Consider the following 23,632-nt stretch of genomic DNA (forward strand, 5'->3'; position numbering starts at 1 on the left):
GATGCATGCATTGGAAGCTGAGTTTGGAATCTAGTTGGGTTGGGAGAGATACTGCCAGGTGTGAGGCATTCATGGTGCTGATGTGAATCCAATAAGAATCAGTAGACTGGGAACTGCTGGGTGTGCGGCCAAGGCCGTGCGTGCTGCCCAGTCTTTCTGAGTCGGATTCCTGGTCTGTAAGGCAGAGGGTATCAGAATTAAATGTGAAAATCCTTCCAAGGTTCTAGGTGACTGAACGTGAAGACTTTCAGGCAGTCCACCAGATGGTGATACAGCTCTTTTTTCACATGGAACAGTCAGCTCACAGAAGTTTCCAGAGTCAATCCCATCACATTCCTAGCAGGTCAAGAGTTTCTTTTACAGTTCTGGTTTCAGAGACTCTGGAGGTAACAGAGGGACCATCCAGTCCAACCTCCCCTGTAATGAAGGAATCCCCTTATTAACCCTGGGGTTGCCAGTTGTTGCCTATTTGGTATTTCCCTGTGTGGCCCTAGACCACCTGCCTCAGGTTCACCCAGGAACATTTGCTTACACACGCAGCTTCCAGGGCTCTGCTTCACACTTACTGAGTCCCTGGAAGAGGGTTCTTGAGTGTCTGCTTTGTAAAAACAAGCTCTATGGGTGATCAGTGAACAGGTCAAAATTGGAGAACCAAGTGCCAGGGAAAAGGAGTCCTCTTGCTGAAACAACCCCTTGATAGCTGTTCTGTTAGAATTCTTCCTTCAGTGGGAGAGAGGTGGGGACCCAGGGGCACCAGCTCGGCCCTCTTGGGGCCACCCTGAAGAGATCAACTTCCTTTTCCTGTGACAATGTCTGAACAATTTGAAGATAGCTGTCATGACTTACCTCGTCTTCTCTAAGTGAAAGATTCACACTTTGCATTAGGCATTGGCTGTCATCCTCCCTCCCTCCCTTTCCGGGAGACAGTATAGCCAGAGATTAAGAGCAAGGGCCTGAAGAATCTCGGCTTCGCTGTTCACTAGCTTTATGATTGTGGGCAAGTAACATAGACTCTTTGAGCCTCAATTATCTCACCTGTAAGACAGATGTAAAATTATACTTACATCACAGAACTGTTACGAGTATTAAATGAGGTCACAAATGCAAGGTGAAAAGGTAAAATACAGCAAATAATCAATGTGATCTATATGAATGAGTCTCAGTTTCTCGAGCCTGTCTGATGGTCATGACAGTTACTTCTGAGTGTGGGGACGATTAAATGAGATAATGTAAGTAAAGGATTTGGCCAGTATCTGACTCATAGGAGTCTCTCAATAATGGTAACTATAAGGTAGCCAATAATGTAAAAACACTAAAGGCCTATGATCCTAATGGGGTGGGATTTAAAAAATCACTAGTTAAAGCAGTGAGTTTAGCAGAAAACTTCCCCACTGGCACCCTGTAGGATTGACACTAACTTCACAAATGTCCTTAGAACTAATATAAAAATTGTACTTCTTCTCCCTTCAGACATTATTTCATAGCTAACTCACAATTAATAAAATACAAAGTTTTCCAGTTTTAATTCTTCACAGAAATTGCCTTCTAAACTTTTAAGAGTGCAAAAAAAATTTACAATCTTTAAGATAAAACTTTAATCAGGTCTCTACATAATTCTTGCTAAAGAGAAAGAATGGAAAAGGATTGTGAGATGAAATAAGAATAAAATTGCCTTTGAAACCCTTAATCCCCAAAGTTGAAGTAGCAACTTTTAAATTGTCCAAGTCACACAAATAATTTAATTGAGGTGTATGGAAAGCTCTTCAATTCCCGTAAAGATTTACATGCTAGAAAGAAAGTTTCTGTGTTAGCAGGTCTCTAACATTTTTTATCAAAATCATAAAAATTATTGTGTGTATTTAAATTTGGACAGCTACCATTATACAGTGAATTGTTTACATGCACAAACTTTGGAGTCAAGCAGACTGAATTCCCATCTGGCTCCGCCAGTGTGTTCTTGAAAGTAGCTGTCTTGGAGTCTTACTGCCCTCATTAGTAAAAGGGAAGGTTTGTTGATCTCTGCAGGGCCACTGGAAGAATTAAGTCAGGCTCTGTACCTAAAATATTTACAGAGAGCCGGGCCTGTGTAAATACTCAATGTTTATGTTACCTAAAAACAAAGGAGGATTGTTAGCTCTATCGTAGAGAATATAGATACAAGTGGGGCAGTTCTGCTGGATTAGTCTCCCTAGATTGGTTTCACCCAAATACCTCAGGGAACACTCATTCCCAGGGCATGAGCAGGAGGGTGGAAAGGGTGAGCAGGCTGGGGTGGAAGTGGGGTGGGAGACAGTAAGAGACAGCTTTTCTGTGCTCCTGGACCCAGTTCCAAAGTGCATGTGAGTTGTGGAGGTGTGGGCGTTCCCTGCACCAACAAGCAATTCTCAGACACCAGTAGGTGTCCAAGAGTTCAACTCAATTCTGGAACCTGGGAATAGCATTAGATTCTACAGGTAAAGAACTCAGTCCCATAAGACCACCTTCTATTTTAGATGCCAATGGCAAGCCTAGGTTGTTACCTGTCCTTCTGGCCCATTGGCTATAAATCAGAGGGTTTCCATGACCTCCTCCTTGGGTCTGATTAATTTGGTAGAACAGCTCATAGACCTCAGGAAATTTACTCCCACATTACCCATTTATTACAATGGATATTAAAGGATTTGAATCAACAGCCAAATGAGGAGACGTATAGGGCAAGGTCCCAAACAAAGGGGCTTCTGTCCTCATGGAGTTTGGGGCTGGGTAAGGGTAGAACATGAAAAACATTCTGGTTCCCTAACCTGGAAGCTCTCCAAACCTCCTCCTTTTGGGTTTTTATGGAGGTTTCATTAATAGGCGTGATTGATTAACTCATTGACCATTGGTGATTCATACAACCTCTAGCCTCTCTCCCGTACCCAGAAATCAGGAGGTGGGACTGAAAGTTCCACCCCTCTATTCCTGGCAGCCAGCCCCCATTCGTAAGTGCTTTCCAAAAATCACCTCACGAACATAACCCAGAAGTGGTGAAAAGGGGCTTGTTATGAATAATAACAAGACCTATTTCACCTTTATGGCTCTGAAGGGTTTTCAGGAACTGAGAATGAGACCAAATATTATAACAAAAGAGTATTGCTCTTATTGCTAAGGAAATGCCAAAGGTTTGGGGAGCTGAAAGCCACAACTGTGGATGAAGACCAAGTAAAATGAGAAACATATTTTGGTCATCTGAATGACCAAGTATATATATTTCTTATAAATTACAATATCACAACAGCTAAAGAGTCTGAGGAGAAATTAGGGTAAGGTAAGCTAGCTAAAGCTGAGTTGGAGGATTGTGATTGGTGAATGTCAGGGTTCCTTGTGGGTGTTTCCAGTAAATGACTGAGGTTTTGATCTGTGATGTAGGCTGGGTTGTGGGCTCACCCTCCATTTTGTGGCCCAATAAATGAACTCACTTTATCACAACAGTATAAGAAATATATTTTAATGAATCTTTAAATTGTTATTAGTGGCTTTAGAATTTCCACTACTGGGGTTTTTTATACTTCATTACTTTTAATCAAGATTTGTACCTCAGAAAACATACTTAAAATTTTGTTGTTATTGTTGTTGTTGTTGTTAGAAAAAATCTAGTATGACTGCTGCTGTGTCACTTGTTCATGGCAATTATCTGGGACATGTATAACAAAGAATGCATACTAAAAATGAAGATATTTTGTGCTCTAGGAATCGAACCACAGTTGGCCAAAGAATGATTTATGGAATCCCTGAACATCAGGGCAGTAGATTGCTCTTATTTTCAATTTTTCCATACTTAGTACTAAATTATTTTGAACTTATGGGAAGTTAAGCTAAATAAACGACAACTTTTCATTTTGTTGCAAGAAGCCTGACACTTTCAAAAGGGACTAATACTCTTTCTTGGTGTAATGGATTGAACAGTGGCCCCCAAAAGCTTTGTCCACTTCCTAATTCTCTGAACCTATGAATGTGAACTCATTTGGGAAAAAGGTCTTTGTTGATGTCATTAAGTTAAGGATTTTGAGATAAAGAGATCACCCTGGATTATTTGAGTGGGCTCTAAATCCAAAGACAAGCATCCTTATGAAAGTCACATAGAGGAGAGACACAGAGAGAGAAGAGGAAGAGGCAATCTGACCATGGGGGCAGAGACAGGAGTGATGTGGCCACAAGCCAAGGAATGCTCAGAGCCAGCAAAGGACAGAAGAGCCAAGCAATGCATTGTCCCCCAGAGCCTCTGGAGGGAGTGTGGCCCTGCTGACACCTTAATTTCAGACCTCTGGCATCTAAAATTGTGAGAGGATAATTTTCTCTTGTTTTAAGCCACTAAGTTTGTGGAAATTTGTTAAGGCAGCCCTAGGAAACTAATACACTTGGTAAACTGATGTGGGATGACAAAGTTTTTCAACAACTGTATGAATGCTAAAAATTCTAAAAAGTAAACAATACTGGATAAGGAGAGATAACATATACACACTGGAAAGGAAAAGGAGAAGGAGAAGGAAGGGGTTCAGGGAAGAGAGAAAAAGAAGGGTGGTAATCATAATGTGAGCTAAGATTTGTCAGGCTTCCAGCAAAAGTATAAACTGTTGGAGTCCAGGGCAGGCTGCCCCCAAATATTCCACAGTGGCACATTATTTTGAATTACAGTTATTTAAGAAACGGCTAACACAAGAGGGACACGTCAACCCTCCTGTCTCCCGGAAGGCAGGAAATAAATCTCCCATGTGAAAGGTGCCCTCCCCACGTCTGGAGGTAAAAGGACACACTTATCGCCAGAGATAGGGAATTCAGCCTGAGAATCCTGTATAAACAAACCTTGTTACTTCTTTAATTCACTACCCAAGCCCCAAATCTGTTTAGATTCTTCACTAATTAAGCACCCAAAGCCTAAGTTTGTCCCGTTGATTCCTCACAAATTTATTGTCTAAAAAGTATAAAAGCTGCTTCTTTTGTAGGAATATGCTATAATTTGTTTAGTCGTTTTACTGTTTATGGACATTTAGGTTGTTTCCCATTTGGGGCTATTATGAACCGGGCTGCTAACACTCTTCTTTTAATCTTTTTGTGAACATGCTTTAATTTCTCTTGGATAAGTGCCTGAGTGGAATTGTTTCGTCATAGGGTAAGATGCAAATTTAATTATATAACCAACTGCTGGACAGATCTTCAAAGTGGCTGTACATTTTATACTCCCAGCAGCAATGCATGAGTGTTCCAGTTGAGTTACATCCTTATCAACATTTGGTATAGTCTTTTTTATTTTACTCATTAATTTTGACATTTCTGTGAAATGATATATCATCGGTGGTTTTAATTTGCATTTCTCCATTGACTGAAGATATTGAGCACTTTTCCAGGAGTTTATTAGCAAACTACTCTTCTTTTCTGAAGTAACTGTTCCAAGTCTTTTGCCTATTTTTAAAAATTGGGCTTTTTGGGAGACCCTCAAGATGGCAGAGGAGTAAGATGTGGTGATCACCTTCCTCCCCACAAATACATCAAAAATACATCTACACGTGGAACAACTCCTACAGAACACCTACTGAAAGCTGGCAGAAGACCTCAGACTTCCCAAAAGGCAAGAAACTCCCCACGTACCTGGCCGTGTGGCTGACAGGGTATTGGTGCTCCAGCTGGGTGTCAGGCCTGTGCCTCTGAGGTGGGAAAGCCGAGTTCACGATATTGGTCCACCAGACACCTCCCAGCTGCACGTAATATCAAATGGTGAAAGCTCTCCCAGAGATCTCCATCTCAATGCTAAGACCCAGCTGCACTCAACGACCAGCAAGCTACAGTGCTGGACACCCTATGCCAAACAACTAGCAAGACAGGAACACAACACCACCCATTAGCAGAGAGGCTGCCTAAAATCATAATAAGGTCACAGACACCCCAAAACACACCAATGGACGTGGTCCTGCCCGCCAGAAAGACAAGATCCAGCCTCATCCACCAGAACACAGGAACCAGTTCCCTCCACCAGGAAGCCTACACAACCCACTGAACCAACCTTAGCCACTGGGGGCAGACACCAAAAACAATGGGAACTACGAACCTGCAGCCTGCGAAAACGAGACCCCAAACACAGTAAGTTAAGCAAAATAAGAAGACAGAGATTTCTTGATGATGGCCATTCTGACTGGTGTGAGATGATATCTCATTGTAGTTTTGATTTGCATTTCTCTAATGATTAATGATGTTGAGCATTCTTTCATGTGTTTGTTGGCAGTCTGTATATCTTCTTTGGAGAAATGCCTATTTAAGTCTTCTGCCCATTTTTGGATTGGGTTGTTTGTTTTTTTGCTATTGAGCTGCATGAGCTGTTTATAAATTTTGGAGATTAATCCTTTGTCAGTTGCTTCATTTGCAAATATTGTCTCCCATTCTGAGGGTTGTCTTTTGGTCTTGTTTATGGTTTCCTTTGCTGTGCAAAAGCTTTGAAGTTTCATTAGGTCCCATGTGTTTATCTTTGTTTTTATTTCCATTTCTCTAGGAGGTGGGTCCAAAAGGATCTTGCTGTGATTTATGTCATAGAGTGTTCTACCTATGTTTTCCTCTAAGAGTTTGATAGTTTCTGGCCTTACATTTAAGTCTTTAATCCATTTTGAGCTTATTTTTGTGTATGGTGTTAGGGAATGATCTAATCTCATACTTTTACATGTCCCTGTCCAGTTTTCCCAGCACCACTTATTGAAGAGGCTGTCCTTTCAAGAAATCTAGAAACAATAAATGCTGGAGAGGGTGTGGAGAAAAGGGAACACTCTTGCACTGCTGGTGGGAATGTGAATTGGTACAGCCACTATGGAGAACAGTATGGAGGTTCCTTAAAAAACTAAAAATAGAACTACCATATGATCCAGCAATCCCACTACTAGGCATATACCCTGAGAAAACCATAATTCAAAAAGAGACATGTACCAAAATGTTCATTGCAGCTCTATTCACAATAGCCCGGAGCTGGAAACAACCTAAGTGTCCATCATCGGATGAATGGATAAAGAAGATGTGGCACATATATACAATGGAATATTACTCAGCCATAAAAAGAAACGAAACTGAGCTATTTGTAATGAGGTGGATAGACCTAGAGTCTGTCATACAGAGTGAAGTAAGTCAGAAAGAGAAAAACAAATACCGTATGCTAACACATATATATGGAAAATAAGAAAAAAAAATGTCATGAAGAACCTAGGGGTAAAACGGGAATAAAGACACAGACCTACTTGAGAATGGACTTGAGGATATGGGGAGGGGGAAGGGTAAGCTGTGACAAAGCGAAAGAGAGGCATGGACATATATACACTACCAAACGTAGGGTAGATAGATAGTGGGAAGCAGCCGCAGAGCACAGGGAGATCAGCTCGGTGCTTTGTGACTGCCTGGAGGGGAGGGATGGGGAGGGTGGGAGGGAGGGAGATGCATGAGGGAGGGGATGTGGGAACAGATGTATATGTATGACTGATTCACTTTGTTATAAAGCAGAAACTAATAAAAAAAATAGAAAAAAAAAAAAAGAAGACAGAGAAACACACAGCAGAAGAAGGAGCAAGGTAAAAACCCACCAGACCAAACAAATGAAGAGGAAATCAGCAGTCTACCTGAAAAAGAATTCAGAGTAATGATAGTAAACATGAACCAACATCTTGAAAATAGAATGGAGAAAATACTAGAAATGTTTAACAAGGACCTAGGAGAACTAAAGAGCAAACAAACGATGAACAACACGATGCATGAAATTAAAAATTCTCTAGAAGGAATCAATAGAAGAATAACTGAGGCAGAAGAACGGATAAGTGACCTGGAAGATAAAATAGTGGAAATAACTAGCACAGAGCAGAATAAAGAAAAAAGAATGAAAAGATTTGAGGACAGTGTCCTCAAACACTGGGACAACATTAAATGCACCAACATTCGAATTATAGGGGTCCCAGAAGAAGAAGAGAAAAAGAAAGGGACTGAGAAAATATTTGAAGAGATTATAGTTGAAAACTTCCCTAATATGGGAAAGGAAATAGTCAATCATATCCAGGAAGTGCAGAGAGTCCCATACGGGATAAATCCAAGGAGAAACACATCAAGACACATATTAATCAAACTATCAAAAATTAAATACAAAGAAAAAATATTAAAAGCAGCCAGGGAAAACCAACAAATAACATACAAGGGAATCCCCAGAAGGTTAAGCGCTGATCTTTCAGCAGAAACTCTGCAAGCCAGAAGGCAGTGGCAGGACATATTTAAAGTGATGAAAGGGAAAAACCTACAACCAAGATTACTCTACTCAGCAAGGATCTCATTCAGATTTGACAGAGACATTAAAATCTTTACAGACAAGCAAAAGCTAAGAGAATTCAGCACCACCATACCAGCTTTACAACAAATGCTAAAGGAACTTCTCTAGGCAGGAAACACAAGAGAAGGAAAAGACCTACAATAACAAACCCAAAACAATTAAGAAAATGGTAATAGGAACAAACATATCGATAACTACCTTAAACGTAAATGGATTAAATGCTCCAACCAAAAGACGTAGACTGGCTGAATGGATACAAAAACAAGATCCATATGTATGTTGTCTATAAGAGACCACCTCAGACCTAGGGACACATACAGACTGAAAGTGAGGGGATGGAAAAAGATATTCCATGCAAATGGAAATCAAAAGAAAGCTGGAGTAGCTATTCTCATATCAGACAAAATAGACTTTAAAATAAAGACTATTACAAGAGACAAAGAAGGACACTACATAATGACCAAGGGATCAATCCAAGAAAAAGATATAACAATTGTAAATATTTATGTACCCAACACAGGAGCACCTCAATACATAAGGCAAAAGCTAATAGCCATAAAAGGGGAAATGGACAGTAACACAATCATAGTAAGGGACTTTAACACCCCACTTTCGCCAATGGACAGATCATCCAAAATGAAAATAAATAAGGAAACATGAGCTTTAAATGATACATTAAACAAGATGGACTTAATTGATATTTATAGGACATTCCATCCATAAACAACAGAATACACTTTCTTCTCAAGTGCTCATGGAACATTCTCCAGGATAGATCATATCTTGGGTCACAAATCAAGCCTTGGTAAATTTAAGAAAATTGAAATCGTATCAATTATCTTTGCCAACCACAACGTTATGAGACTAGATATCAATTACAGGAAAAAAATCTGTAAAAAATAAAAACACATGGGGGCTAAACAATACACTACTAAATAACCAAGAGATCACTGAAGAAATCAAAGAGGAAATCAAAAAATACCTAGAAACAAATGACAATGAAAACACAGTGACCCAAAACCTATGGGATGCAGCAAAAGCAGTTCTAAGAGGGAAGTTTATAGCAATACAATCCTACCTCAAGAAACAAGAAACATCTCAAATAAACAACCTAACCTTACACCTAAAGCAATTAGAGAAAGAAGAAAAAAAAAACCCCAAAGTTAGCAGAAGGAAAGAAATCATAAAGATCAGATCAGAAATAAATGAAAAAGAAATGAAGGAAACAAAAGCAAAGATCAATAAAACTAAAAGGTGGTTCTCTGAGAAGATAAACAAAATTGATAAACCATTAGCCAGACTCATCAAGAAAAAAAGGGAGAAGAATCAAATCAATAGAATTAGAAATGAAAAAGGAGAAGTAACAACTGACACTGCAGAGATACAAAGGATCATGAGAGATTACTACAAGCAACTATATACCAATAAAATGGACAACCTGAAAGAAATGGACAAATTCTTAAAAAAGCACAACCTTCTGAGACTGAACCAGGAAGACACAGAAAATATAAACAGACCAATCACAAGCACCGAAATTGAAACTGTGATTTAAAATCTTCCAACAAACAAAAGCCCAGGACCAGATGGCTTCACAGGCAAATTCTATCAAACATTTAGAGAAGAGCTAACACCTATCCTTCTCAAACTCTTCCAAAGTACAGCAGAGGGAGGAACACTCCCTAACTCATTCTACGAGGCCACCATTACCCTGATACCAAAACCAGACAATGATGTCACAAAGAAGGAAAACTACAGGCCAATATGACTGATGAACATAGATGCAAAAATCCTCAACAAAATACTAGCAAACAAAATCCAACAACACATTAAAAGGATCATACACTATGATCAAGTGGGGTTTATCACAGGAATGCAGTTTCTTCAATATACACAAATCAATCAATGTGATAAATCATATTAACAAACTGAAGAATAAAAACCATATGATCATCTCAACAGATGCAGAAAAAGCTTTTGACAAAATTCAACACCAATTTATGATAAAAACCCTCCAGAAAGTAGGCATAGAGGGAACTTACCTCAACCTAATAAAGGCCACATATGACAACCCCACAGCCAACCTCGTTCTCAATGGTGAAAAACTGAAACCATTTCCTCTAGATCAGGAACAAGACAAGGTTGTCCACTCTCACCACTATTATTCAACATAGTTTTGGAAGTTTTAGCCACAGCAATCAGAGAAGAAAAAGAAATAAAAGGAATCCAGATTGGAAAAGATGAATTAAAGCTGCCACTGTTTGCAGATGACATGATACTATACACAGAGAATCCTAAAGATGCTACCAGAAAACTACTAGAGTTAATCAATGAATTTGGTAAAGTAGCAGGATACAAAATTAATGCACAGAAATCTCTTGCATTCCTATACATTAATGATGAAAAATCTGAAAGAGAAATTAAGGAAACACTCCCATTTACCATTGCAACAAAAAGAATAAAATAACTAGGAATAAACCTACCTAAGGAGACAAAAGACCTGTATGCAGAAAACTATAAGACACTGATGAAAGAAATTAAAGGTGATACAAACAGATGGAGAGATATACCATGTTCTTGGATTGGAAGATTCAACATTGTGAAAATGACTCTACTACCCAAAGCAATCTATAGATTCAATGCAATCCCTATCAAACTACCAATGTCATTTTTCACAGAACTAGAACAAAAAATTTCACAATTTGTATGGAAACACAAAAGACCCCGAAGAGCCAAAGCAATCTTGAGGAAGAAAAATGGAGCTGGAGGAATCAGGCTCCCTGACTTCAGACTATACTACAAAGCTACAGTAATCAAGACAGTATGGTACTGGCACAAAAACAGAAATATAGACCAATGGAACAGGATAGAAAGCCCAGAGATAAACCCACACACATATGTTCAACTTATTTTTGATAAAGGAGGCAAGAATATACAATGGAGAAAAGACAGCCTCTTCAATAAGTGGTGCTGGGAAAACTGGACAGCTACATGTAAAAGAATGAAATTAGAACACTCCTTAACACCATACACAAAAATAAACTCACAATGGATTAAAGACCTAAATGTAAGGCCAAACACTATCAAACTCTTAGAGGAAAACATAGGCAGAACACTCTATGACATAAATCACAGCAAGATCCTTTTTGACCCACCTCCTAGAGAAATGGAAATAAAAACAAAAATAAACAAATGGGACCTAATGAAACTTAAAAGCTTTTGCAGAGCAAAGGAAACCATAAACAAGACAAAAAGACCACCCTCAGAATGGGAGAAAATATTTGCAAATGAAGCAACTGACAAAGGATTAATCTGCAAAATATACAAGCAGCTCATACAGCTCAATATCAAAAAAACAAACAACCCAATCCAAAAATGGGCAGAAGACTTAAATAGACATTTCTCCAAAGAAGATATACAGATTGACAACAAACACATGAAAGGATGCTCAACATCACTAATCATTAGAGAAATGCAAATCAAAACTACAATGAGGTATCACCTCACACCAGTCAGAATGGCCATCATCAAAAAATCTGCAAACAATAAATGCTGGAGAGGGTGTGGAGAAAAGGGAACCCCCTTGCACTGTTGGTGGGAATGTAAATTGATACAGCCACTATGGAGAACAGTATGGAGGTTCCTCAAAAAACTAAAAATAGAACTACCATACGACCCAGCAATCCTACGACTGGGCATATACCCTGAGAAAACCATAATTCAAAAAGAGTCATGTACCACAATGTTCGTTGCAGCTCTATCTGCAATAGCCAGGACATGGAAGCAACCTAAGTGTCCATCGACAGATGAATGGATAAAGAAGATGTGGCACATATATACAATGGAATATTACTTAAACATAAAAAGAAATGAAATTGAGTTATTTGTAGTGAAGTGGATGGACTAGAGTCTGTCATACAGAGTGAAATAAGTCAGAAAGAGAAAAATACCGTATGCTAACACATATACATGGAATCTAAAAAAACAAAACAAAACAATGGTCATGAAGAACCTAGGGGCAGGACAGGAATAAAGTCGGAGATGTAGCAAATGGACTTGAGGACACTGGGAGGGGGAAGGGAAAGCTTGGACAAAGTGAGAGAGTGGCATGGACATATATACACTACCAAATGCAAAATAGATAGCTAGTGGGAAGCAGCCTCATAGCACAGGGAGATCAGCTCGGTGCTTTTTGACCACCTAGAGGGGTGGGATAGGGAGGGTGGGAGGGAGACACAAGAGGGAGGAGATATGGGGATGTATGTATATGTATAGCTGATTCACTTTGTTATACAGCAGAAACTAACACATCACTGTAAAGGCATTATACTCCAATAAAGATGTTAAAAAAAATTAGGCTTTTTGTTGATTTCTAGGTATTCTCTATATAGTCTCGTGCAAGTTCTTTGCTGATATGTGTTTTACAAATATTGTCTCTCAGCCTTGTTTTGTGGCTTGTGTTTTAATTTTTAAATGGTGTTTTGATTAGCAGACATCTCTAATCTGATAAAGCCTAACTGAATAATTTTCCTCTTATGGTTCACACTTCTCGTGTTCTGTCCAAGAAATCTTTCTCTATCCCAAGCCTGTGAGGATATTCTATGTTATTTTTTTTTAGATTTATGGTTATGGTTTTCCAGTGAGGTCTACGAACCATCCCAAATTATGCCTTGAAGTCAAATGATGTAAATCTTCCAACTTCTTTTCAAAATTGTTTTGGCTTTTCTATATCTTTTGCATTTTTACATAAAATTAGGAATCAACACGTGAAAAAACCCAGCCAGAATTTTTTTTTTTTTTTTTTAAATGCAGTACGCGGGCCTCTCACTGTTGTGGCCTCTCCAGTTGCAGAGCACAGGCTCTGGACGCGCAGGCTCAGCGGCCATGGCTCACAGGCCTAGCCGCTCCGCGGCATGTGGGATCCTTCCCGACCCGGGCATGAAGCCCTGTCCCCTGCATCGGCAGGCGGACTCTCAACCACTACGCCACCAGGGAAGCCCCCAGCCAGAATTTTGATTGGGTTTACATTCACCCATGCTCTTCTCCCTGGTTCCTCTCATGGAGTGTGGGATGGGCAAGCCTCTCTGCTTCCAGCAACTAAAGGCTGGGTTCTGTAGAGATGGGGACCCTAATGATTGGGGGCTTTTTCCCTTTTGGGTCAGATGAGAACAGTTTTACTGAATGGAAACTGTTTAAGCAACATCCGTACCTGCTACATTACCAGGCCTGTAATGTTTATAAGTAAGTGAGTGTCTCTGGCATTTTGTTTGAATGGGCTGGTTTTCTTCATTGTGCTTGGAGAAAACCCAGAAGAAACATGTTGTCCCCACCCTATTATCTCTAAGTGTCCTTAGACTTCTGTGTATCAAATTGAAACCCCAAACTAAAGACACAAACCATCCCATGCCCCTCTTGATCTTTTCCCAGGGCTCTCTCACTGCAGCTTAGTACCTTACCAGGAGGACATTGGCGAGCCCCTGAGCCCAGCACTGGAAGGTGCTTCAGGGCTGCCCTGGCCATTAATAATCTGGGCCTGAGTACAGTGTGTTTGGCAGCAGTAGTTGCTGGAGGTTTTCTGTTCTAGGCACCAAAATCCAAGCCACTCCTTTCTTCCTCCTGTGGAGGTGGGAGGACTTGCTTCTCTTTTTGTATTTCTTGCTGGGAGGGTCCAGCCATTTAGGTCCAGAGAGTCTGCCTGGAAAGTGGCTGGTTGTTGAGTTATCTCCCTGAGTCTCTAAGCTCAGCTCAGAAACCTGCAATCCTTCAATTTCAGGAACCTGAGAACAGCTCCCAGCAGAGGGTCAATGCTGTCCTTGTCTGGAGACAGAATAAGCTCAACGACTCCTATATGATGACTTGGGAAAAGTAGCCTTTTTCATAAATTCCTCTAATGTATGGAGCTTTTGGATACTGAATTTTCTGGGGAGGGTGCACTTATACTAGGGATCCTTAACCAGCCCTTGAATCAAGCAGAAATGGTGACCATCAAGGAGTTGAAGACATTATTTCAGCCAGGCCTATCAGCCAGGACTGTCATTTCTTATAAGCACATATATAGTTACTTTTCTAATCCTGTGAACTTCTGTGAAGTTAAAGTTTCAATACCGTGGATAATAACACAATACAAAGAGATCTTAATTGCAGTATATTCACCAGATCTGATCAGATGGTGATTGTCCAGCTACTGATGGGAAGGTGGGGGACAGGGGCTCTCAGTCATGCTGACACAGACTGAGCTCTTAAAATATGAGCCAATTCAACTACAAATGGACTCCCAGAAAGTAGTAGCTGGGAGAAATCACCACAATGTACAGCTCAGAGAGCGGTTGGGATGAAGTGACATGTCAGTCTTCCTCTGAGCAGTAAGAGTGTAATAATTAAAACTGGTGGAGGCAGGAGGCTAGCCTCTGAATGGGAGTGGTCAAGGGGGAGGTGGCGGACATGGTGGTGGACATGGGCATGAAGGCGAGAGGGATCATCTTGTAGCTGCAGATATTTCTGTGTCTTCTATACACACTTTGTCAGTATGTCTGTAAATATCCCATTATGTTATTCTCTCCATTTCTTCCGACACTTCAGTTTTTCTTTAATTTTATATCTGTAATTCTCATTTTCATTTAACTCCTGAATTTTTGGATCTGCTTAGTTATGTTTTTTCAACTCATGTTCATTGATAAGTGGTGTGATTTAGTGGTTGAGAACACTGACCTCAAACCAGACGCCCTGCTTTTATCCACAGGCTACTCCAGCTATTAGCTGTGATCCTTGGACAACTTATTTAACCTCTCTGTGCCGCAGTTTCATCATCTGTAAGATAAAAATGATGATATTAACAGTATGAGACTCTATAGGGTGTATGTGAATACTATTTGAGATATATACATAAAGGGATTTAGAAGGATGATAGTAGTTTCTATGTAAGTATTTGTGACTACTTTTACATACACTACTTGTCATTTTCTAGGAACTCAAACAGTTCTGGCTATATTTTTTTTTTTTTTAGTTATCGCAAACAAAGAATGCCTTTCTGTTTGTCAGTCATCTTTATGCAAAGGAAGTACCGCAGGATAGCAATTTCAGTTGCAGTATTAAAACAGTAGTAGCTGGATCAAAAATAGGAGAAAGAAGGAAGTTTCAGAATTTATTTTGATCTTAAGACACTACAGAAAAACTTGAGAGAACAGAACGCATGGCGATGGGCCCATGACTATATCATCACCTGCTTTGCTCCCTTGCTCTCTACATCTTCCTTCCACTTCCTTTCCTCTGTTATGTATTCCTCTCTCCTCTCTGTTATCTTCCACTTATATCTACATTTTCCCCATCTTCACCATTAAACTCCTAGAATTCCTAGATCAGTGAAAACTCATTCATATGACAAAGTTATTGAGCACTAACCAAGTGTTAAGAACTGAGCAAACTCAGGGCTCAAAACATAATTACAAATAAAGCCTAGCCTTTGTGTTCCTTTTTCCCTCCCTACTTATGAAAAGAATCTAAAAAGTTAGACAGTCACCCAAATCAACAATGGCCATGCAGGGATATGCCTCACATTTTATAAAATAGATATATGCAAGGTACTGCAGGGGAACAGAGGAAAAGTTGTGCATGCAATGGACCACGTGTGAGAAAGTCATCCAGAAAAAATGACTCTTGACTTGAATTTTTTAAATGGAGTAGTAATTCACTAGATGGAGACAAGAGTGAAGGGCATTCTAGACAGAAGAAACAAGTTTGAAGGCACACACGTATCCAACATCGTGGCATGTCTATACAAAAAATGATTGGTACTCTTTGGCTGGAGACAAAAGAAAGTATGTGAAACCGTGTGAGCAGTAACAGAAAGTTAGGAAGCGTCAATATTACAAAGTACTTTATGTTCTAAGTCACAGATTTTTGGTTTTAATCTTTAAGTCAGAGACCAACTGTTAAGTGACATGCAAGCTCAGTGAAATTTGGGCAGCTGCTAATCAGTCCAGCCAAATGTTGCTATGTAGCAATGTAGGCTCAGTGTTGCCAGGCCATCCCGGTTATCAAGAGACACTCAAATCCAGAAGGTAAGTAAAATATAATTTTTAAATGTTGGTAACTAAATATGTCAATTATCAAGAGATCCAAACCAAACTTCACCTCTGTTAGGCAGTAGGAGCCATTGAAAAACTTAAGTTTTAAGAAGATTGCCTGGGGTGCAGCGTGGAAGGCACATGTATTCAGTGGCCACTGTGGCAACAGGCTGGTGAGTAAGGAGAGCATGCTGTAATCCCAGAAAGAAGTCAGAGGCAGTGGGAACAGGAAGTTTGAGGCACTGTATAGTGAGGACTGAAGATAATTTATTGATTTATCACCCTGGACTTGAGAGAGAATGTAGGATAATTCTCAAGATTCTGGATTATTCAGTTAGATGGGTAAAGTATGGTACACTGAGCTGAGGAATAAAAGCAGAGTTTGGTGGAAAATGAGTTCAGCTGTGGAAAATTTGGATCTATGGTGGCTTTCATTAATCTGATTGGAGATGTCCAGTACATACATAAGATGTATGTTTGGACCTTATCAAAGAGATCTAGACTAAGAATATAGTTTCTGATTTATTAACATGTTATTCAGAGCTTTTTATTTTAAAAATTTCATTAGGGGCTGCATATTATAGTTAAGAATTTGTTCCATGAAGAAAAAGAGAGCCTAGGATAGAGCTGTATAAAACATGATTTTGGGGAAGCATGTGAAGCATCAGAAGCATTACATGAAACTAAAGAGTGACTAAAAATGATAGATGAAAGTGAGAGCTGACATACAAAATCCAGTGATGGATCTTTAAGGAAGTATAAGCGTCAAATACCTAATAAAGATGAAGCAACATATAAAGAAAATGTCCATTGGCTTTGGCACTACTAAGGTAATTGGTGAATTTAGAAAGAATATTTATAAATATTACAACTAGGAGTGTAAAAGGACTTTAAGAGATGTGGAATTCTCTAAATCCATAGAATAATGTGGAAATTGCACTTTAAGGAGATGGGAAATGATCCTAGAAGGATGTATGGTCTATGAAAACAATAAATTGGTGAATATGTAGAAACAACTAACAGAAAGATTTTTATATAATAGTGGTAGTAACATCTAAATATAAGAGACTAAAACAATCTACAGAATGGAAAGGGAAGGGAGGAATGTCAAACTATTGTTTAAAATTCAATGACTTAAGAATGCACGCTAATTTTGCACAGCAAAGGAAACCATAAACAGGACAAAAAGACAAACCTCAGAATGGGAGAAAATATTTGCAAATGAAGAAACTGACAAAGGATTAATCTGCAAAATATACAAGCAGCTCATGCAGCTCAATATCAAAAAAACAAACAACCCAATCCAAAAATGGGCAGAAGACCTAAATAGACATTTCTCCAAAGAAGATATACAGATTGACAACAAACACATGAAAGGATGCTCAACATCACTAATCATTAGAGAAATGCAAATCAAAACTACAATGAGGTATCACCTCACACCAGTCAGAATGGCCATCATCAAAAAATCTACAAACAATAAATGCTGGAGAAGGTGTGGAGAAAAGGGAACCCTCTTGCACTGTTGGTGGGAATGTAAATTGATACAGCCCCTATGGAGAACAGTGTGGAGGTTCCTTAAAAAACTAAAAATAGAACTACCATATGACCCAGCAATCCCATTACTGGGCATATACCCTGAGAAAACCATAATTCAAAAAGAGTCATGTACCAAAATGTTAATTGCAGCTCTATTTACAATAGCCAGGACATGGAAGCAACCTAAGTGTCCATCAACAGATGAATGGATAAGGAAGATGTGGCACATATATACAATGGAATATTACTCAGCCATAAAAAGAAATGAAATTGAGTTATTTGTAGCGAGGTGGATGGACCTAGAGACTGTCATACAGAGTGAAGTAAGTCAGAAAGAGAAAAACAAATACCATATTCTAACACATATATATGGAATCTAAAAAAAAAAACGTTCTGAAGAACCTAGGGGCAGGACAGAAATAAAGACACAGATGTAGAGAATGGACTTGAGGACACAGGGAAGGGGAAGGGTAAGCTGGGACGAAGTGAGAGAGTGGCATGGACATATATACACTACTAAATGTAAAATAGATAGCTAATGGGAAGCAGCCTCATAGCACAGGGAGATCAGCTCGGTGCTTTGTGTCCACCTAGAGGGGTGGGATAGGGAGGGTGGGAAGGAGACGCAAGAGGGGGAGATATGGGGATGTATGTATATGTATAGCTGATTCACTTTGTTATACAGCAGAAACTAACACACCATTGTAAAGCAATTATACTCCAATAAAAGATGTTAAAAAAAATAAAAGAATGCACGCTAAGATTTCAAGTGTAACCAAAGATTAGAGAGCATAATTTACAAATCAGAGAGAGAAGTGGAATAAGAAAATAAACTGATGCAATAAAAAAAGGGGGGGGGGGGATATTTTAAATGGTACTACTATCAATTAAAACTTAAAATGGTTAAATGGTAAATATGTCAAATATAAAAAAAAATACTAAAAGGCCAGTGTATTAAACTTACAATTAGTAAGACATGAATGGTCAGATTAGATTTTTTAAAACTTGAACTTCATGCTATTTACAATAGCCACACCCAAAACATATGACCATAGAAATTTTGAAAATAGAAGAATGGAAAAATATGTCAGTAAAAAATTAACCTAAACCAAATAACTGGTGTGACTATTTTACATTATGAAAATGTTTTAAGATGAAACATATCATTAGGCATACGGGAGTAAGTACGAAATGACAAAGAATTTAATTCTTTAGGAAGATACATCACTTCCAAACATATATGTACCTAATAAAAGAGCTTTAAAGTTGATAACACAAAAAATAATAGAATCACAGAGAGAAACTAAGAAACCCACTGTCAGAATAGAATAGCTAAACATATCTTCCCATTATCGACAAGTCAAGGAGATTAGAACCACACGAGTAATCTTATCTTGAGCTAATATAGATATATAGACATCTGTATCTAGCAGTTAAAGAACACACATTCTTCTCAAGGCTATAAAACACATTTACAAAAATTGATTCTGTACTAACTAGGTCATAAGCTCATCTTCACAAATTTCAAAGAAGAGGCATCATTACAGATCATGTTTATTGACCACAACACAGTTAGAAGTTAGTAACAAAAAAGGTCACTTTAATCCCTAATATGTTTGCAAATTAAAGGCACGTTTATAAATTACCCATGGGTCAAAGAAGAAATCATGCCAATTGATATATAAGTGAATTAATGATTGTGAATAAATCATGTATCAAAACCTTTTTGGTTTTGTATATTTTAATTTATACTTATGGCTTATTATATTAGGAATGGAGACTGCAGGATAATAGTGAGTCCAAATAAAGAAGGTAAGAAACATACAACAAAATTATTCCCAATAAAGCAGTGGGAAGGCACTAAGAGTAGATTAAGAAAACAAAGGAAACTAATAAAAATGATTGATTTAGAAAACAAAGGTAAAATGGAGAGAATCAAGAAAGCCAAAAGAGAATTAAAAAAATACTTAACTACCAGGGCTTCCCTGGTGGCGCAGTGGTTGAGAATCTGCCTGCCAATGCAGGGGACACGGGTTTGAGCCCTGGTCTGGGAAGATCCCACATGCCGCGGAGCAACTAGGCCCGTGAGCCACAATTACTGAGCCTGTGCATCGGGCGCCTGTGCTCCGCAACAAGAGAGGCTGCGAGAGTGAGAGGCCCACGCACCGTGATGAAGAGTGGCCCCCACTTGCTGCAACTAGAGAAAGCCCTCGCACAGAAACGAAGACCCAACACAGCCATAAATAAATAAATAAATAAACAAACAAACGAATAAATAAATAAATAAATAAATAAAATACATAACTACCAATCCAGTATAGATTAAAATATAGTAAGAGAGTACCATCAAATAATTTATATTGATAATTCAACAGCTTAGATGAAATGACTGCTCCTGAGAAAATATAACTTACTAAAATATATCAAGAATAAAAAACCTAAATAGTCCTACAACAATAAATGAAACTGCAAAAATAGTTATTATCTTCTCTTATAGGAAGCACAAGTACAGCAGTTATATAGGCAATTCTCCAACAATTTCAAAAAGAGTTAATTCCAATCCTTTACAAAATCTCTGAATATGAAAAAGGAGGGAACTACATCTTAATTTATTCTGTGAAGCTAGTTTAACTTGATAACAAAACCAGATGAAGACAGGATAAGAAAGGCACACTAGAGTGTCTTTTTACCCATGAATTAAAACAAATTATTGGCACAATAAATCCAGCAGTCATTAGATGATTTTTCATTTTGACAAACATAAATGCAACTGGAGTCCTACAGGCAGAAAAAAGTAGAGAACAAGGTGGAAGTAATATTTGACTAAGAATTTTCCAAAAACAATGAAAAATATCAAGCCAAAGGTCCATGTCTGGAAACCTCAGGTAGAATAAATAATGAGCAATATAGACAACAAAACCCTCAAATAACCAACCAAATAAACAACTCCACCCACAAATCTAAACATCATTTTTGAACTGCTGACAATCAATGATAAAGAGAAAATCTTGAAGACATTAAATCAGAGGAATAACGATAAGAAGTATATGTCATAACTGGAAGACAACGGTATGACATCTTTAAATTTCTGAATCTCAAAACTGTCAAACCAGATTTCTAGTCATGATAAAAATATCTTCAAAGTCAAGGTGTCAGGAGCTCAGCTGAGCTAGAGACAGCTGAGCTGCCAGGTGTTGGAGTAGCCAATTTAGACAACAAGGCAAAATGAAAATAACAGACAAGTTTTTAATCACTTACTGTCACAGTACAAGCAAGAGGCTAAACAGGAGAAAGCACTGACTCCTCCATTCCATTTTCCCTCAAGGAATGGTGCCTCAGTTAAGGGTTAAGTGGATTAGCACAAGATGTGGGGCTTGTCTCACTGCTGAGGGAGCCCTGATCAGAAAGCTCCCACAATTTCATGGACCTGGAAGCCAGGGGCAGGGAGAGTAGGCTAGACTTGGAAAAGTACTGAGTGCTGAGTCAGTGCGGAGAACAAGGATTCAAGATTCCCTCCCCTCTTCCCAACAAAGGGGTTTTGGCAGAAGTGTCTGACAAAGGCTTCTGCCAAGAGTCCCAGTGAAGAGGCCTCCAGAGGCACTTGAACTAGGAATGCAGATATACATAAGAGCATAGGTGGACAGGGGGCGGGTGGTGGAGTGGGGGGGTGGGGTGGGCCTGCGTCACTGACTGCAATTCCTTTCAGAGACTGCAATGCACAGGCTGTGCTCCAAGTCTGGTGTGGGGAGGGCAGCCAGATAAAGCTATAAAAAATTAATAAACAGAAACCTCCATTAAATAGAGTTGAGAGACCAGAAAGGGGAGCTCTCACACCCAGCACCATTGCAGAGCCCAGGAGGAAGAAGTCTCCTCTCCTTTCCTGGCAAGGACCCAGCCGAAGAAAAGCCACGGACTCTTTGTTAACTGCAGCCCTCCCAACTTCCTTTTCCCCTTTTCTTCTTTTGCTGTGTGGGGACTTGCATGTGGCTTGCCATGGTTGCAGATCCCGAATTGCAATTCTCTGCTGATCCTGTATAAACCCATCTTTGCTGGAGAAATATCTGGCAATCTATGTTTCAGGTCCAGAAAGACTTTGTAATTGCCTATGGCCAGATCTGAAAAAAAATCACACATAGGTTTTTAGTCAGAAACAGGACTACTTGAAAGGTAAAACAAAGACTCTATGAGACAAATAAAAGTTGAGAGAATTCACTACCAGCAGAATGTGCTACGAAAATGTTAAGGACATTCTTTAGGGAGGAGGAATGTTATAGTAGACAGAAACTGCAACACCAAGAGTGAACCATAATGTAAACTATGGACTTGGAGTGATTATGATGTCCAATGTCCGTTTATCAATTGCAACAAGTGTATCCCTCTGATGGGAAATGTTGATAATGGGGGAGGCTGTGCATGTGTGCGGACAGGGGAATCTATGAGAAATTTCTCCGCCTTCCTTTTCATTCTGCTTCAAATATAAAACTACCTTAAAAAAGTAGTCTCACAAAACAAAGAAACAAAAAACCAAACCACCACTCTTGTCATCATTTATGTTTTCATTAGTCTTGAGTCAGGGAGGCCTTAGGCAACCCTGTACACCAGCTCTCCTGTGTCATGCTTACTGAGCACCAGGTGCTATGTTAGGCAGTTTACTGACATTCTCATTAGATTCCCATGATAACTTATGAGCTGAGTATTATTTTACAGAAAACAGAAGTTTAGTTCTAGCTAACACAAATTGAGCACTTCTTGTGTGCCAGGCATCGTGCTGTCTACTTTTCACAAATTGTCCTATTTATCCTCACCACCAACCTATGAGGTCATAGGTTCTATTATTTTCCTAATTCACAGTTGAAAAATCTGAAAGACAGAGTGTTTAAGTAATGTGCCCAAGCACATACAAGTAGGAAGCATTGGTGTCAGGATTCCAAAGACCCATGCTCTAAGTGCTAGATACATGGTTGCCTGGAAAATGTGGGAATGACAGTAGAATACAAAGAGAAAACTAAAGCAACACAGAAACATGAGAAAAGCAGAAAACTGGGAACTTTTCCACCTGGAAAAAAATAATAAGATTAAATGTGGGAAAACAGTGCTAGCTATCTTCAAATATTTCCAAATTCTGAAGGGGAGAGTTCTCTGTGGTGCCAGGAACCATAGCTGACTTGGCTCACTGGGGGTATATTTTCATTTAAAGAAGAACTTTAAAGTACAAAGTTCCCTAACATCTCAGTGGGCAGCTTCAGTAGGAGGTGTTCTAATGTGCTGGAGTTAACCATAGTGAGTGATACTATAAAGGGGACTCCTGCAAGTCAGGCATGGATAAGATATGAGGAGTCAGAACTAGGTAAGTTCTTGTTCCCTTATAACTCTGAGTTTTGATTTCAATACTAACACTACAAATCTTGGTTGGCTAAAAAAGTTGTGAACTTCTGGAGTGACAACCTGGAACCAATGGCAAAGTGCTCCATTTGAAAAAAGAGCCACGCTGCCATCTGGTGTTCATAATAATTGCTATTTTTATTCTTTTGTTTTTGAGTATTTGGAAGAAAATCCATTAATACCCATCAGTAATTAAGATATAAAAGTTTCCTTAATTGTTGACATTTTTCCTTCAGTGCATTGTCTCTGTAACATTCCCTGCTAAAAAGGTCTATTTTGTTTTTACTTTTTATTTCCATAAGTAATAAAATTTTGCATCTATATCCCTATACAGTTGTCTGATAATTTCTTT

This window comes from Mesoplodon densirostris, chromosome 3, assembly GCF_025265405.1.
Source record: "Mesoplodon densirostris isolate mMesDen1 chromosome 3, mMesDen1 primary haplotype, whole genome shotgun sequence".
NCBI lineage: Eukaryota > Metazoa > Chordata > Mammalia > Artiodactyla > Ziphiidae > Mesoplodon > Mesoplodon densirostris.